The 15,413-nt window shown below is 45.0% G+C and overlaps 1 non-coding gene across 1 annotated transcript; it reads left to right on the forward strand.

The window, feature by feature from the left end:
* The first annotated feature begins 4,124 nt into the window (after positions 1-4,124).
* Positions 4,125-4,197, forward strand: TRNAR-CCG (transfer RNA arginine (anticodon CCG)). Its single transcript has one exon. It is a non-coding gene; the product is annotated as a tRNA-Arg (tRNA).
* Positions 4,198-15,413: the final 11,216 nt, after the last annotated feature.

The raw sequence follows: 15,413 nt of genomic DNA on the forward strand, positions 1-15,413 counted from the left end.
CAGAGTAGTTGGGAGTTCAAATTGTAATCCTGGCAAAAAACGGGGTTCCCCTCGTACTGATCTACCTATCGATGCAACTCCATACACAATCGTCCTAACGGGTGTTTCACCCATTAGGGAGGGCCAAACAGAATCTCATGGTGACCTCAAAAACAAAGTTGTTTTTTGGTTAAGTAAAAAACGACCCCTCCCACCCTCCTCCTCAACCGAAATACTGAATGTCAGAAGAGTGGATTTGGTGGGTCAAGGTGAGAAGGACCTAGAAGGGGATTGTATCATTATAAACTTCAGGGATCCCTGGGGGGTTGACTACATACGCAGGGAGGCAAGGTTTGGGAGGATGGGGGATGTGCAGTCCTTGGGTTTGGGTTATTTTTACCCTAAAAGATATGGTGCGGCCTTTTCCAACCCCCTGATGCCTAGAAGACCCGTTGATAGATCCCAGATGGATAGGATCCCTTATTCTCCTTTTTATCCACAACTGTTTAACCATTTTGATTCCCTCTCTGGCCTGGAGGGCATTGATTGACTGTACCCCGCATCTAGTAGAGGGTGTCATTTGAGCAACCATGTAAATGGCAATAATGGAGTTTGTAATATAAGCTTGAGTTACGCGGGAGGACATATGGAGAAGGCTGTGGAGAGGGTTGTTGAGACCAGTACAGATGTAAACCTGTCATCCAGCCCTCAACCATGCATGGTTAGTATTACTGGGGAGGAGCTGTGTGATTTGGATCAAGCCACACCCCTTAGTCAGGTTGAGCCGCTCAAAGTTGTTTCATGGAACATCGCAGGGTTAAAGGGACGAATAGGTTCGGAGGATTGGGCTGATTTTATTGATACCTTTGATACTGTAATCCTCCAAGAGAGTTGGGCTCCTGATCCTATATATCGGGTAGGGTTTTTAAACTTTTATAAGCCAGCAATCAGGGGTCCAAAAGGCAGAGCCTCAGGGGGCCTATAAATCTGGGTTAGGCAGTCTATTGGGTATAGACCAATTGAAATTGCAGGGGTTAACCCTGATCTCCTGGGAACTAAGCTTAGTAAGGCTAACCTGCAGGACATTGTAGTTATCAATATTTATGCTCGAGGTCGTCCAGGAGGGCTCTGTCCGGTCATTTTGGATGATTTCGACTCTTATCTTGATCAGATAGGAAGAGACAAATTAATCCTTATAGCAGGGGACCTCAATTGTACCTTGGAACCCCTGTTTAGTGAGGGCGAGGATTTGGGGGCTGAGGAAGATGCAGTATGGAATATTCTGTCTCTATCTTTGATCAATCGTAAAAAGGCCACCGAGGCTGCTCTCCATTGGTTAGGGCTGTGTCTGGAGTGGGGCCTGAGAGCGGCAAATGGGCGAACAGCCTCCGATAAGGCTAGCAAACCCACTTTTGACAATGGCATCAGCAAAAGCCGAATAGATTATATTTTGGTCAAAATGGAATATTGGTCACTCGTGGACGATATGGAAGTAGTGGTCCGTCCGGAGAGTGACCATAACCCATTGTCTTTAAGTCTGCAGCTTCTAGGTGGCCCTGGTAGACCCCTAACAACATCCTGCTTAATGGCAGAGGCCGTCCTGTCCAATGATAGATGAAGGGTTAAATGGTGTAGGGTTGTGGAAGACCACACTTTGTTAGATGGCATAGCAAAGGAAGTCTCGATGACATTGAGTGCCATTTTAAATCTATCGCCCACCATGGATGCTGTTCCTCAGATTAGTGATCTTCACGACCAGTGCTTCACTAAACTCAAAGCCCTTTTAACTCTGCCGCTAAAATGTGGGAATGTGAAGGCATTGGGTGCTCAGAAAAAATGGTACAATAAGAACTGTAGGGTGGCACATAGCAGCCTAATAAAAGCCATTAAATCCAGGGTCTCTAGAGAAATTAAATTGGCCCGCCAAACGTATAAAAAGGTACAGTGGGTCGCGAAGAGAGAATGGGACGAGCGTCATTGGTCCGATCTCTTCGAGGCTTGCCAATCATCTAATCAAGTAAAGTTCTGGGAAATTGTAAAATGGGGTAGGAATCCGGATTCCCAAATTCCTGTAAATCACGCCCCAGCTGATGTATGGGTGGACTTTTATTCCAGCCAGTTTAAGGATCCGGACTTAGAACCCCAAATTGGTCAAGTACTGTGTGCATCCCCGCTCGCTGTCCCTAGTCATACGCTAGTTTTTACAACCTCTGATACCGAGTTTGCACTCAGTTCAGTACAATCGGGGAAAGCCCCAGGGATGGATTCTATCCCTGCTGACCGATTTAAAACAAATCTCCAATTATGGGTTCCCTATATAACTTTGCTTGCCAATGCCATCGCAAAGGGGGCAAGGATTCCAGAGTCCTGGAAAGGGCCGGAAATTCTTCCAATTTTCAAAAAAGGGGACCGTTTGGTCCCGGGAAACTACCGTCCCATAAGCTTAATCGACTCTATACAAAAAATAGTCGCTAGGATGGTTCTTGCTAGAATCCAGGGGTGGATGGAGATGGATAGCATTATCTCCCCATTACAGGCTGGCTTTAGATCAGGCACCAGCACCATCGACCAGGTTTTCAGATTCACCCTGATATACTGGAAGGTGGTGCTATTAGGCGGTGGGTCTATCTATGCCGCCTTTGTGGACCTTAAGTCGGCCTTTGATCTTGTGCCTAGGGCAAAACTGTGGGACGTCCTGAGAAATCTGCCCTTATCGCCCGAACTCCTAGAACTTGTGGTTAAATTGCACGAGGACAACTTTGCCCGGGTGAGGTGGGGAGGCCAAGGGCAAGTGACGGCTAGTTTTCCTGTAACGCGAGGTGTCGGTCAGGGATGCGTTTTGGCTCCTACTCTTTTTCTATTGTTTATTGACCAGATGGTGGAGTTCTTTGCCAACACCCCCACTGACGCTCCCTCTTTAGGTGGAACCAAGTTTCCGATGCTTATATTTGCTGACGATACTTTACTCCTCTCAAAAACACATAGGGGGCTGCAAACTGCACTTAATAGGTTCAAGGAGTTTTGTAAACTAAACGATTTACAAATTAATGTAAAATTTTTTAAGCAGAGTGCAACTTGCTGAAGATGTCTCACAATATATCTGAGGGAGAGAGGTTTACAATGAAAGTGTCTTGCAGAAAGACAATTTCTGTTAGTGCTAGTCTCCTGTTTTATTTGGAGAGTGGTTTTCACATGAGGGGTGCGTTTGCTTAAACAATGTCATGCAAGAACCCGGAAAAAACATTTCCTTCTGACACTGTTATTGTGTGTAATGCCAGACAATGTTTATGGAATTTAACAAATTCTGTGTAGAAAAATTGATACACTGTCGCACATCTCTGCTTGTAAGGGAATCTCCGTCCAAAGAATACAGAGGCCAGAATCAAGACATCAAAGAGCTGACCATCCTTGAATCCATTGGCCCCAGTCATCAGATCTGACTTCCCTTGAATCCAGAGGCCCCACTTACTCATCAAAGCAATGACTGCCCTTGAGGTTGATTCCATATTCAGAGACATGCTGCTCCTTGAGGCAGAGGCCACCAACCTACTGTAGGGAGAATCCTTAACTCACTTCAGAGGACACCATCTTCCCTGGATGAACCTGCAATCTGTGAGTTCAAAGGTCACCATCCTCACTCTTGAAGAGAGAGGTCACCTGCTTGACCCTTTCCCTTCATTGTTTTCTGGTATTACAGTGCACCCTAGTATGCCAACACCTTCTTTGGGCCATTACAAGAGTGAATTTATAAAACATTAGGGAGTCATGAAATCACACTTAGTTCACAGGGTGTATCTCTTCCTGCCGCCCCTGCATTCTTATAAGATTATCTATCATTTCGATGTCAGACTCCCCATGGCTTATTATCCCGGAGGCAGGGCAGACACTCTGTTCTACACAGTCTAATATAGAAGCAATACCCACAATGCCAGGACCTGAAGTGTTTTGTAATTTCAGTGTATCTCTGTTCCTGGCTTATTACCCCTGCCATACCTGAATTACGTCCTATTGGCATACTGACTCTGTGTATGTGGTAAGTGTGCTGGTAAGATGCATCTTTGAGTCTCCTAATGCTCTCTGCAGGCTGTTTGATACTAGTCCTTTCCGTCAGATGTGGTTGTTCTCTTATCTCTTGTTTCCAGCAAGGCCCAGTGGCCTAATGGATAAGGCATCAGCCTCCGAAGCTGGGGATTGTGGGTTCGAGTCCCACCTGGGTCGTATGATATTTTCTTAAACGGCCATATTGTGCTTATGGTGGGATCTAGATTAGCATAATCATGAAGGTCATGTAATTGTCTCCAATAAGATCAAAGACAATCTAGCCAGACTTGGCCAGCACCATCTTGGCACCTGTGAAAAGGACCAAGATCAAATGAGATCATCTCTGACGACATAAGGGCCCTTAAACAGGTCTGCATGAGACAAGAAAAAAGATGGAGAGATTGAGATACTGTGACTCAGAAAAGGTCAAATATAGGATATATCTATCTAGATATAAGATGCTGATTCGCAAGAAGAAATTGGCCTGCTCCCCCAACGAAATTGAGGCAGACGCGAACTCCTCAAAAGAACTGTTTGCAGCTGTGAGAAGTTGTCCTGGCATATGCTGTCCACTATTCTAGTGGGCACCTTGCACCAGTCCAAACCACCCTTATTGATGGTAGGTTTAAAGACAACCTATATAGAAAGCTATCCTAGTGGTAACTGTGGAGAGCAGCATTCAGCCTAAGTCTTGGAGGAATGTAAAGCATCTTGTTTTACCAGTCTATAATCTCGTGAATGACCAAATGAAAGTAGAACCACACCATGTATATATATAAAATATATGTATTTATTCTAAACACATCCCACTAGTCTCTTTATGAGGCTAGTGGCAAAAGTTCATACGGTAAACCTATTTAGCACACAGTAAATTAGCACAATACACGTTGAGCCCCAGGGGCATACACAACCATATATTAAGAAAGTGGTATAAGTACCATGACTTACATAGAGCACAGGCCTAGAGCCTGAAGAACTGCTGGGGCCACCAGGAACCACCCAAGGTAGTGACACAGGGGACCCACAGGGGACGCATGCAGTCTCTAAACACAGCCACGAATGACTTTTAACTTCTATGGAGAAAGTCGTGGTTGGAAAATTACAGATAAAGGATACTTAGAAGAGGCCTTGGAGAAAACCCCCTTAGAACTAGGAGGTTCTAGAGACAACACCCACGGGAGCACCGGAGTACTCGAGTTACCTCACTCAGGGAGTTCGGGTGCATTGGTGTCTTTTCGTGCCGGGTTTCGTAGTCGATTTCAATGGAGAGCTGCTGCAAAGTGCTGCTGGAGTCCAAGTGGAAAGTGTCCGGAGGGATCCAAGGGTGGATCAGAGATCTGAAGAACCTGAAACCAGAGGGGACAGAGTCTGGGTCACTAGCCAGTGACCAGGGGAAAACGACTTAACAACGCCGTCAAAACACCCCAGTACACCCCAGTACATTCACATCGCTGTTTTAACAACGCAAGTCATTACCACGACTAGCACTGGAGGGCGCCCTAGACTAAGAAATAGTGTGATTTACTATTCCAACACCTTCCCTACTGTACGTAGGCTGGAGTTGGAATAGTAAATAATACTGGGGCATATTACCAAGCATAAGCGATAATTATCGCTAAGCTTGTTTAGCGGCTATAATTTTATCCCCGTGCTTCGCCTACTTTTATCGCTTAGAAACCTTGCTGTTATCAAGGTTTATCTCCTAAGCGATAAAAATCGGCCGAAATGCATGAATATCGCTGAAACGTCCGCGATATTCATGCATTACTTAGCCATGTTATCCACCTACCATTGGATAACATGGCTAGAAACTGCTCTGGGGAATCTTGCATCTTGACTTTGCCCTGTGTGGTTTTACACTTCCTGGATCCTCCCGCTGGGCTGCTCCTCTTTGCCTACACAGCTAACAACTCACCGGACCCGCTTCGTGGGTCCCGCATCGTGAAGGAGGACTGCGGGGGTCTTGCGGACTAAGTGGAGGCTTACGGCAACTGGGGAACCTAGGGGCACTGTAGCAGGGCTGCGAGCGATATAGCGGGGACTCCATCTACCAGGAGTCCCTGCCTGGCCAACTCGCTACACCTGGCCCACTCTCCCTGCTAGCCCCGCCCCCTGCGCACAGATCACCATTAAAACTTTCCTGCCCGCTGTCTCTGTGAGACTCTTGCATCGTGACTTTGCCCTGTGTGGTTTTACACTTCCTGGATCCTCCCGCTGGGCTGCTCCTCTTTGCCTACACAGCTAACAACTCGCTGGACCCGCTTCACGGGTCCCGTATCGTGAAGGAGGACTGCGGGGGTCTTGCGGACTAAGTGAAGGCTTACGGCAACTGGGGAACCTAGGGGCACTGTAGCAGGGCTGCGAGCGATATAGCGGGGACTCCATCTACCAGGAGTCCCTGCCTGGCCAACTCGCTACACCTGGCCCACTCTCCCTGCTAGCCCCGCCCCCTGGGCGGCTCATATCCAATATTAGTAGAACTTACTGCCGCTGCGCGGGAGCACGCGAGAGAAGCCCGGGACAAGGGCGGGGCCGTCTGTGGCCGTCCGTGGTCGGGCAAGGTTGGGTTGGGCCATACCCCTTGGTTTGTTTGTATCTACTGGCCTCACTGTTTAACTTACGAGAAATTGCGATTCTCCCCTGGTTCATTATAGATTCTCCCCTTCCCCTTCTCCACTTTTGTTGCTAGGTTGCATTAACCATGCCTCTACGTTCCGGAAAGGAACGAATTGCGCAGTTGCAAACCTCAAAGGGGGTTGTTTCTGGTCCCCTGGATGCCTTCCTCATTAAAGCTACTGGAATTTTGGAGAAGGAAATAGCTTTTGCAGAGAAACGGCTCTCACTAGATCTTGTCAGTGAGAAACGTTCCTCGTTAGGCCCTATTGCCGCAGTGTCTAGTCCTGAAGTATTACTAACAGGTACTAACCATTCCTTGGTTCCTGTATTGGTGGATGTTCACCGTGATGCAGTGGGAGTTCCTTTGGTATCAAGTTGCAGTGACTTAAACTCCAGTGATTCATCTGGTAGCGGGGTGGGGGGAAGTATGCTCTTATTAAGTCAATCCCAATTAGATTTATCCCCAGAAGAGGATTCCCCAAGGAACCATCCCTGCAAGAGGAAGAGAAACACGGGTCGGCAGAGGGGAGGTGTTTCAAAAGTATCCAAAATAGCTTACACATCACAATTAACCTCTAACCCCGAGGCTATTACTGGCTCACAGCCTGGCTCACAGCCTTTCTAGTGTTGTAAATTGTAAATTGTTGTAAATTGTTGTGTCTTATAAAGCGCACTGCTACCCGGAGGCCTCGTAGCGCTATAGACCGCTGGGGAACCCGTCCTGGCTTTCCCTGTGAGATAGTCCCTCCTGGGGGTCTCCAAGGTGAAACCAGGCATCCCCGGCGTTTGTGTGGGGCCGTTGTGGAGATGAGGCAAGCTAATGCCCAGAGTTGCCGAGTGTGCTCCCTGGTCGGAGTAGGCACCGATGCGAGAATTATCAGTCCGCTGATCCTGGTCCAAGACCCTGCCGCGTCGGGAATCGAACCCTGGTCCCGGGCCGTTCTCTGCACTCGGGTCTGCCGCCTCTAACCAGTGAGCCACACCTCTCCACGGGCTTCCTTCCCAAGTTGCATCTGGGTTGCCAAACTCCTGCCCTGCGAGCAATAGTGGTGACGATGGCCTCATAGCAAAGATGGAAGTATTAATTAAAACTCTCTTGCTGCCTGTACTTGAAAGAACCAGACTTATGAACTCAAAATTAGATGTGCTTGAGAATCTTGTCAATACAAACACCTGTATGTTAAAAAAGCTGGTTAATGTCCAAGCTGCACCGTCTAACTCCATCTCCTCTAGTATTCCTAAACCCCAGGGAGGAGCTACTCAAAGTAACCAGTCCCAGTTAGTAATTGCTAAGCCCACCTCTGCCCGGGCCGTCTTAAATAATCCCGACGGCACATGTCCCAGGGGCAGCACTTCAAATGATGTCCCTGCGCCCACTCTGGCCGCATTAGTACATGCTTCGAAACCCAAGAAGGCCAGTTTTAAATCAAATCCCTCTCCCCAGCCAAGTACTTCTAAGTCTACTGCTGTTACTTCGGCACAGAATTCTGTGAAATGTGGTCCTAAACCACCCATTCAACCCAAAGCAAGTTCCAGAGTAGTTGGGAGTGCAAATTGTAAAACTGGCAAAAAACGGGGTTCCCCTCGTACTGATCTACCTATCAATGCAACTCCATACACAATCGTCCTAACGGGTGTTTCATACATTAGGGAGGGCCAAACAGAATCTCATGGTGACCTCAAAAACAAAGTTGTTTTTTGGTTAAGCAAAAACCGACCCCTCCCACCCTCCTCCTCAACCGAGATACTGAATGTCAAAAGAGTGGATTGGGTGGGTCAATGTGAGAAGGACCTAGAAGGGGATTGCATCATTATAAACTTCAGGGATCCCTGGGTGGTTGACTACATATGCAGGGAGGCAAGGTTTGGGAGGATGGGGGATGTGCAGTCCTTGGGTTTGGGTTATTTTTACCCTAAAAGATATGGTGCGGCCTTTTCCAACCCCCTGATGCCTAGAAGACCCGGTGGTAGATCCCAGATGGATAGGATCCCTTATTCTCCTTTTTATCCACAACTGTTTAACCATTTTGATTCCCTCTCTGGCCTGGAGGGCATTGATTGACTGTACCCCGCATCTAGTAGAGGGTGTCATTTGAGAAACCATGTAAATGGCAATAATGGAGTTTGTAATATAAGTTTGAGTTATGCGGGAGGACATATGGAGAAGGCTGTGGAGAGGGTTGTTGAGACCAGTACAGATGTAAACCTGTCATCCAGCCCTCAACCATGCATGGTTAGTATTACTGGGGAGGAGCTGTGTGATTTGGATCAAGCCACACCCCTTAGTCAGGTTGAGCCGCTCAAAGTTGTTTCATGGAACATTGCAGGGTTAAAGGGACGAATAGGTTCGGAGGATTGGGCTGATTTTATTGATACCTTTGATACTGTAATCCTCCAAGAGAGTTGGGCTCCTGATCCTATATATCGGGTAGGGTTTTTAAACTTTTATAAGCCAGCAATCAGGGGTCCAAAAGGCAGAGCCTCAGGGGGCCTAATAATCTGGGTTAGGCAGTCTATTGGGTATAGACCAATTGAAATTGCAGTGGTTAACCCTGATCTCCTGGGAATTAAGCTTAGTAAGGCTAACCTGCAGGACATTGTAGTTATCAATATTTATGCTCAAGGTCGTCCAGGAGGGCGCTGTCCGGTCATTTTGGATGCTTTGGACTCTTATCTTGAGCAGATAGGAAGAGACAAATTAATCCTTATAGCAGGGGACCTCAATTGTACCTTGGAACCCCTGTTTAGTGAGGGGGAGGATTTGGGGGCTGAGGAAGATGCAGTATGGAATATTCCGTCTCTATCTTTGATCAATCGTAAAAAGGCCACCGAGGCTGCTCTCCATTGGTTAGGGCTGTGTTTGGAGTGGGGCCTGAGAGCGGCAAATGGGCGAACAGCCTAGGATAAGGCTAGCAAACCCACTTTTGACAATGGGATCAGCAAAAGCTGAATAGATTATATTTTGGTCAAAATGGAATATTGGTCACTCGTGGACGATATGGAAGTTGTGGTCCATCCGGAGAGTGACCATAACCCATTGTCTTTAAGTCTGCAGCTTTCAGGTGGCCCTGGTAGGCCCCTAACAACATCCTGCTTAACGGCAGAGGCCGTCCTGTCCAATGATAGAAGAAGGGTTAAATGGTGTAGGGTTGTGGAAGACCACACTTTGTTAGATGGCATAGCAAAGGAATCTCGATGACATTGAGTGCCATTTTAAATCTATCGCCCACCATGGATGCTGTTCCTCAGATTAGTGATCTTCACGACCAGTGCTTCACTAAACTCAAAGCCCTTTTAACTCTGTCGCTAAAACGTGGGAATGTGAAGGCATTGGGTGCTCAGAAAAAATGGTACAATAAGAACTGTAGGGTGGCACATAGCAGCCTAATAAAAGCCATTAAATCCAGGGTCTCTAGCGAAATTAAATTGGCCCGCCACACGTATAAAAAGGTACAGTGGGTCGCGAAGAGAGAATGGAACGAGCGTCATTGGTCCGATCTCTTCGAGGCTTGCCAATCATCTAATCAAGTAAAGTTCTGGGAAATTGTAAAATGGGGTAGGAATCCGGATTCCCAAATTCCTGTAAATCACGTCCCAGCTGATGTATGGGTGGACTTTTATTCCAGCCAGTTTAAGGATCCGGACTTAGAACCCCAAATTGGTCAAGTACTGTGTGCATCCCCGCTCGCTGTCCCTAGTCATACGCTAGTTTTTACAACCTCTGATACCGAGTTTGCACTCAGTTCAGTACAATCGGGGAAAGCCCCAGGGATGGATTCTATCCCTGCTGACCGATTTAAAACAAATCTCCAATTATGGGTTCCCTATATAACTTTGCTTGCCAATGCCATCGCAAAGGGGGCAAGGATTCCAGAGTCCTGGAAAGGGGCGGAAATTCTTCCAATTTTCAAAAAAGGGGACCGTTCGGTCCCGGGAAACTACCGGCCCATAAGCTTAATCGACTCCCTACAAAAAATAGTCGCTAGGATGGTTCTTGCTAGAATCCAGGGGTGGATGGAGATGGATAGCATTCTCTCCCCATTACAGGCTGGCTTTAGATCAGGCACCAACACCATCGACCAGGTTTTCAGATTCACCCTGATATACTGGAAGGTGGTGCTATTAGGCGGTGGGTCCATCTATGCCGCCTTTGTGGACCTTAAGTCGGCCTTTGATCTTGTGCCTAGGGCAAAACTGTGGGACGTCCTGAGAAATCTGCCCTTACCGCCCGAACTCCTAGACCTTGTGGTTAAATTGCACGAGGACAACTTTGCCCGGGTGAGGTGGGGAGGCCAAGGGCAAGTGACGGCTAGTTTTCCTGTAACGCGAGGTGTCCGTCAGGGATGCGTTTTGGCTCCTACTCTTTTTCTATTGTTCATTGACCAGGTGGTGAAGTTCTTTGCCAACACCCCCACTGACGCTCCCTCATTAGGTGGAACCAAGTTTCCGATGCTTATATTTGCTGACGATACTTTACTCCTCTCAAAAACACATAGGGGGCTGCAAACTGCACTTAATAGGTTCAAGAAGTTTTGTAAACTAAACGATTTACAAATTAATGTAACATTTTTTAAGCAGAGTGCAACTTGCTGAAGACGTCTCACAATATATCTGAGGAAGAGAGGTTTACAATGAAAGGGTCTTGCAGAAAGACAATTTGTGTTAGTGCTAGTCTCCTGTTTTATTTGGAGAGTTGTTTTCACATGAGGGGTGCGTTTGCTTAAACAATGTCATGCAAGAACTCGGAAAAAACATTTCCTTCTGACACTGTTATTGTGTGTAATACCAGACAATGTTTATGGAATTTAACAAATTCTGTGAAGAAAAATTGATACACTGTCACACATCTCTGCTTGTAAGGGAATCTCCGTCCAAAGAATACAGAGGCCAGAATCAAGACATCAAAGAGCTGACCATCCTTGAATCCATTGGCCCCAGTCATCAGATCTGACTTCCCTTGAATCCAGAGGCCCCACTTACTCATCAAAGTAATGACTGCCCTTGAGTTTGATTCCATATTCAGAGACATGCTGCTCCTTGAGGCAGAGGCCACCAACCTACCGTAGGGAGAATCCTTAACTCACTTCAGAGGACACCATCTTCCCTGGATGAACCTGCAATCTGTGAGTTCAAAGGTCACCATCCTCACTCTTGAAGAGAGAGGTCACCTGCTTGACCCTTTCCCTTCATTGTTTTCTGGTATTACAGTGCACCCTAGTATGCCAACACCTTCTTTGGTAGAAAGATAGGGTTCGTGAAGAGCACTCCGTTTATTTGAAATCAAAATATTCCGCTTGTCAAATGGTGCTACGACTAATCAGGGTAGTCACTTCTGTGCGATATGGCTTGGTTATGATGGGTTTTTGGACCCACCTAGTCGTGCACTGTTCACTTGGTGCTCCGCTCCTTTAAATACTGATAACACTCGTGTTTTGTACTACTGTTATTGCTTTTATTTTGCAATTTTCATTACTTTTATATCTAGATACCTTGTTGTGTGTTATTTTACATTGTGCATAACAAAAACATAAACATATACATTTGTTTCTTTTTCCTTTGTGCAAACATTATATCATTTTTACATTCGTTTCTTTGTCAATACTTTGGCAATTCAATAATCATAGATTCACAAAAGAGCCCTATGCATTTCGGCACCTCTGTGGTACCTTCATCAGGGGCGACTCTGTAATGAAAAACATAAAATGTGTGTAAGAGTCTGGTTTAAAAAGGTACATGGGGGTGTATGTCTGTACTGTGTAGTGGTCATACCTGTTATCACAAGTAGATGTTGTTTGTATTTGCGTCAAACACTCTTGCCCTGTATGGATCACTAGAAAAACGACAATAGTCAAATGACCTATGTTAATTCTGTGTCAGGCTACACTAATCCGCTCTAGTTAAATGGTTTAAACTTAAGGGACATACCTGTAATATATGCTCAAGGATCTCTGAAATAAAAGGATAAAGGACATCTGTTTAAGTCCCAAACAAATGGGTGCTAGCTATGATAATATAACGGTTAATCTAGAGACCCTTACCTTGTCTTCACTATTATTTTCAGTCTGTTCGGTAAGCATAAAAGAAAAAATAGAGGTCGTTTACTATTCTGTGCTGTGGGCGCTTAAAGTTATCAGGACACGATACTGGTAGTTCGAGGAAAAAGCGTACCTGGGTTGCCAAGTTTAAATTCCGTATCCACTACGCGTAGCCCTTCGCTCGCTGTGTATGCTTCAGCATCAAACGATCGCCATTAAAACTCCATGAGCTCTGCTAAATTGCGGAGTTATGAAAATAGAAAACGGACTGTAATACTATTCACTGCTATCTGCTGATTTTACTTGAGCGCCATATTAGCGTGGATCTATTTGATAAATAACTTCCTGACTCGTACCTTTTAGAGCGAGCTTATTCATTTCTGAATGTTGCAAACATCGTACATTAATTATCACTCGCCTTAGGTGGTTTTTACACGTATATTGACATTCTCTCATCCATCGTGTAACGGACGTCATATAATCCCTGTTTTGATGGCTTTTAAGTAACCTATACTATACTAAATGCTTCATTATCTTATTACTCGCTGCTAACCTGAAGAAACTGCTGTGTGCGGTAATGACTAACTGGATAGTTTATTCAAGCACGATCGTCATGTTATTCCTAATGCAGTTATTGGTCAGGTGACCTGCTGTTCACGTCACAGCTTTAGGGTTACTACCTCCTATTTGTAATCAACAATGGTTGCTGTCACTCGATTGCTTACTCAAAGGAATTAGACCTATACTTGTGATCCTGGTAATTATTAGGGAGATTAATGTTGTTGTGTGTTGACTGGTGAGCTAGTGTGAGAAACAAATCATGATCAGTGACATTTGAGACAGTAACACATTGTATAGACTATTCTTAATTTCCTATACATTGTTTGCAGTGTACTAATACTGAGATCCCATAAAAGTACAAAACATTTAAACATTCCTCTTGTAAATCATACTAACTGAGCTCAAATAGTCTTAGTGCTATTTTTCTAGTAACAATCCTAAGCATCTATTTACAAACTAGTGTTCCTGATAAGTAAACCACTATTCCTGTGCTGAAAACTATATATATTTTTGTGGGGATATGTTTCTGTTCATTATTTAGTTCCATTATGTAGATGGTCGGTGCTATTTACAGGTAACAACTCAGATCATATTTATCTTTGAGCCCTGTTGGAGCTAAAGTTTTGAGGTATTTGATCCAAAAAAGCTCTCGTTGCATTAGTCTTTGGTGATTGTCTACCCCTTCTTTCATTTGTACTTTTTCCAATATGAAAAATCTCAGTTGTGAGATGGTGTGTTTTTCATCCCTCCAATGGAGCACCAAAGGTGAAGTTAAATTCTGATTGCGGATTCTGCTCTTGTGCTCCGTTATGCGTATTTTGACTTTTCGCTCAGTTTTGCCTGTGTACATCTTTCCGCATGGACACTTGATAGCATATACTACATTGTCTGTGTTACAGTCACTGGTGTGCTTCAACTGTATAAGTTTTCCTGTAGTTGGGTGTGTGCATGTATTTCCAGTGATTACATTGTTGCAATTGATGCAGTTCAAACAACGTGTTGTGCCCTTATATGTTGCTGGACTGTCAGGGAGTTGTGTGTGTTTAAGCCTTGTTCTCAGGTTTGGTCCTCTTGTATACGCATGTATTGGAAGTTCTTTGAAGATGCCTTGAAAATCTGTTTCTGCTGATAACAGTTCCCACCTTTTGTTGATTATTTTTTTGATTTTTGTCGATAAAGTAGTGTATTTAGTCACAAATACCATCCTATCAAGGGTTTTCTTCTTACTTGGTTTCAGTAGATCTGCTCTGTCCATTAGTTGTACTTTATTGAGCTGTGGTTCGAGTACTTTACTGGGTATCCTCTGTCTTTGTATTTCTGTGCCTGTTTTTCAAGTGTTTTTTGACAAACTTGATCGTTGGAGCATATGCGTTTTATCCTGATGAATTGGGACACTGGTAAGTTAATAATGAGATTCTTGGGATGAAAACTCATGTAGTTCAGAGCACTATTACGGTCCGTCGGTTTGGTATATAGAGCTGTTTCAAAACCATGTTGCGTTTTGGTTATTCTGACATCCAAAAAGTCAATGACCTCTTCACTAATCTTATAGGTTAATTGAATTCTAGTGTCCACTTGGTTCAAAGAACTTATAAGTTGCTCAAGAGTCTGCTGTGTGTCATCCCAGATTAAAAACACGTCATCAATGAATCGACTGTACATTTTAACATGTGCCCATTCTCTCAATGACATCAAGTTCTTGGATTCGTATTGAGCCATAAAGGTATTTGCGTATGCAGGGGCCCCTGCAAATCCCATTGATGTTCCATTCAGTTGCACAAAATACTCATTTTTCCATACAAAATAGCTGTTATGGAGACAAAACTTTAGCAGCTGTATCAGGAAGATCTTCTGGTTCATGGGTAAATTCTCCATTTTAAGCAATGCCCATTCGACAGATTCCAGTCCTGCATGGTGGGGTATTGAGGTATAAAGTGATACCACGTCAATGGTGCAGATGATCCAATGTTGTTGAAATCCTGCTTCTGTCCATTTGAGCTTGTTGAGAAAATCCGTTGTATCACGTATGTAGGACCCCCATTGTTGAACGAATTGTTGTAAGTAGTGATCAATGTATCTGCCAATTGGGTCGAAGATCGACCCACATCCTGAGACTATTGGTCTTAGCGGAGGGTTTGTTGGATGTTTGTGGATCTTCGGGATCATGTACAGTTTAGGGCG

Source organism: Lissotriton vulgaris, chromosome 5 (assembly GCF_964263255.1).
Source record: "Lissotriton vulgaris chromosome 5, aLisVul1.2, whole genome shotgun sequence".
In the NCBI taxonomy this organism is placed as follows: Eukaryota; Metazoa; Chordata; class Amphibia; order Caudata; family Salamandridae; genus Lissotriton; species Lissotriton vulgaris.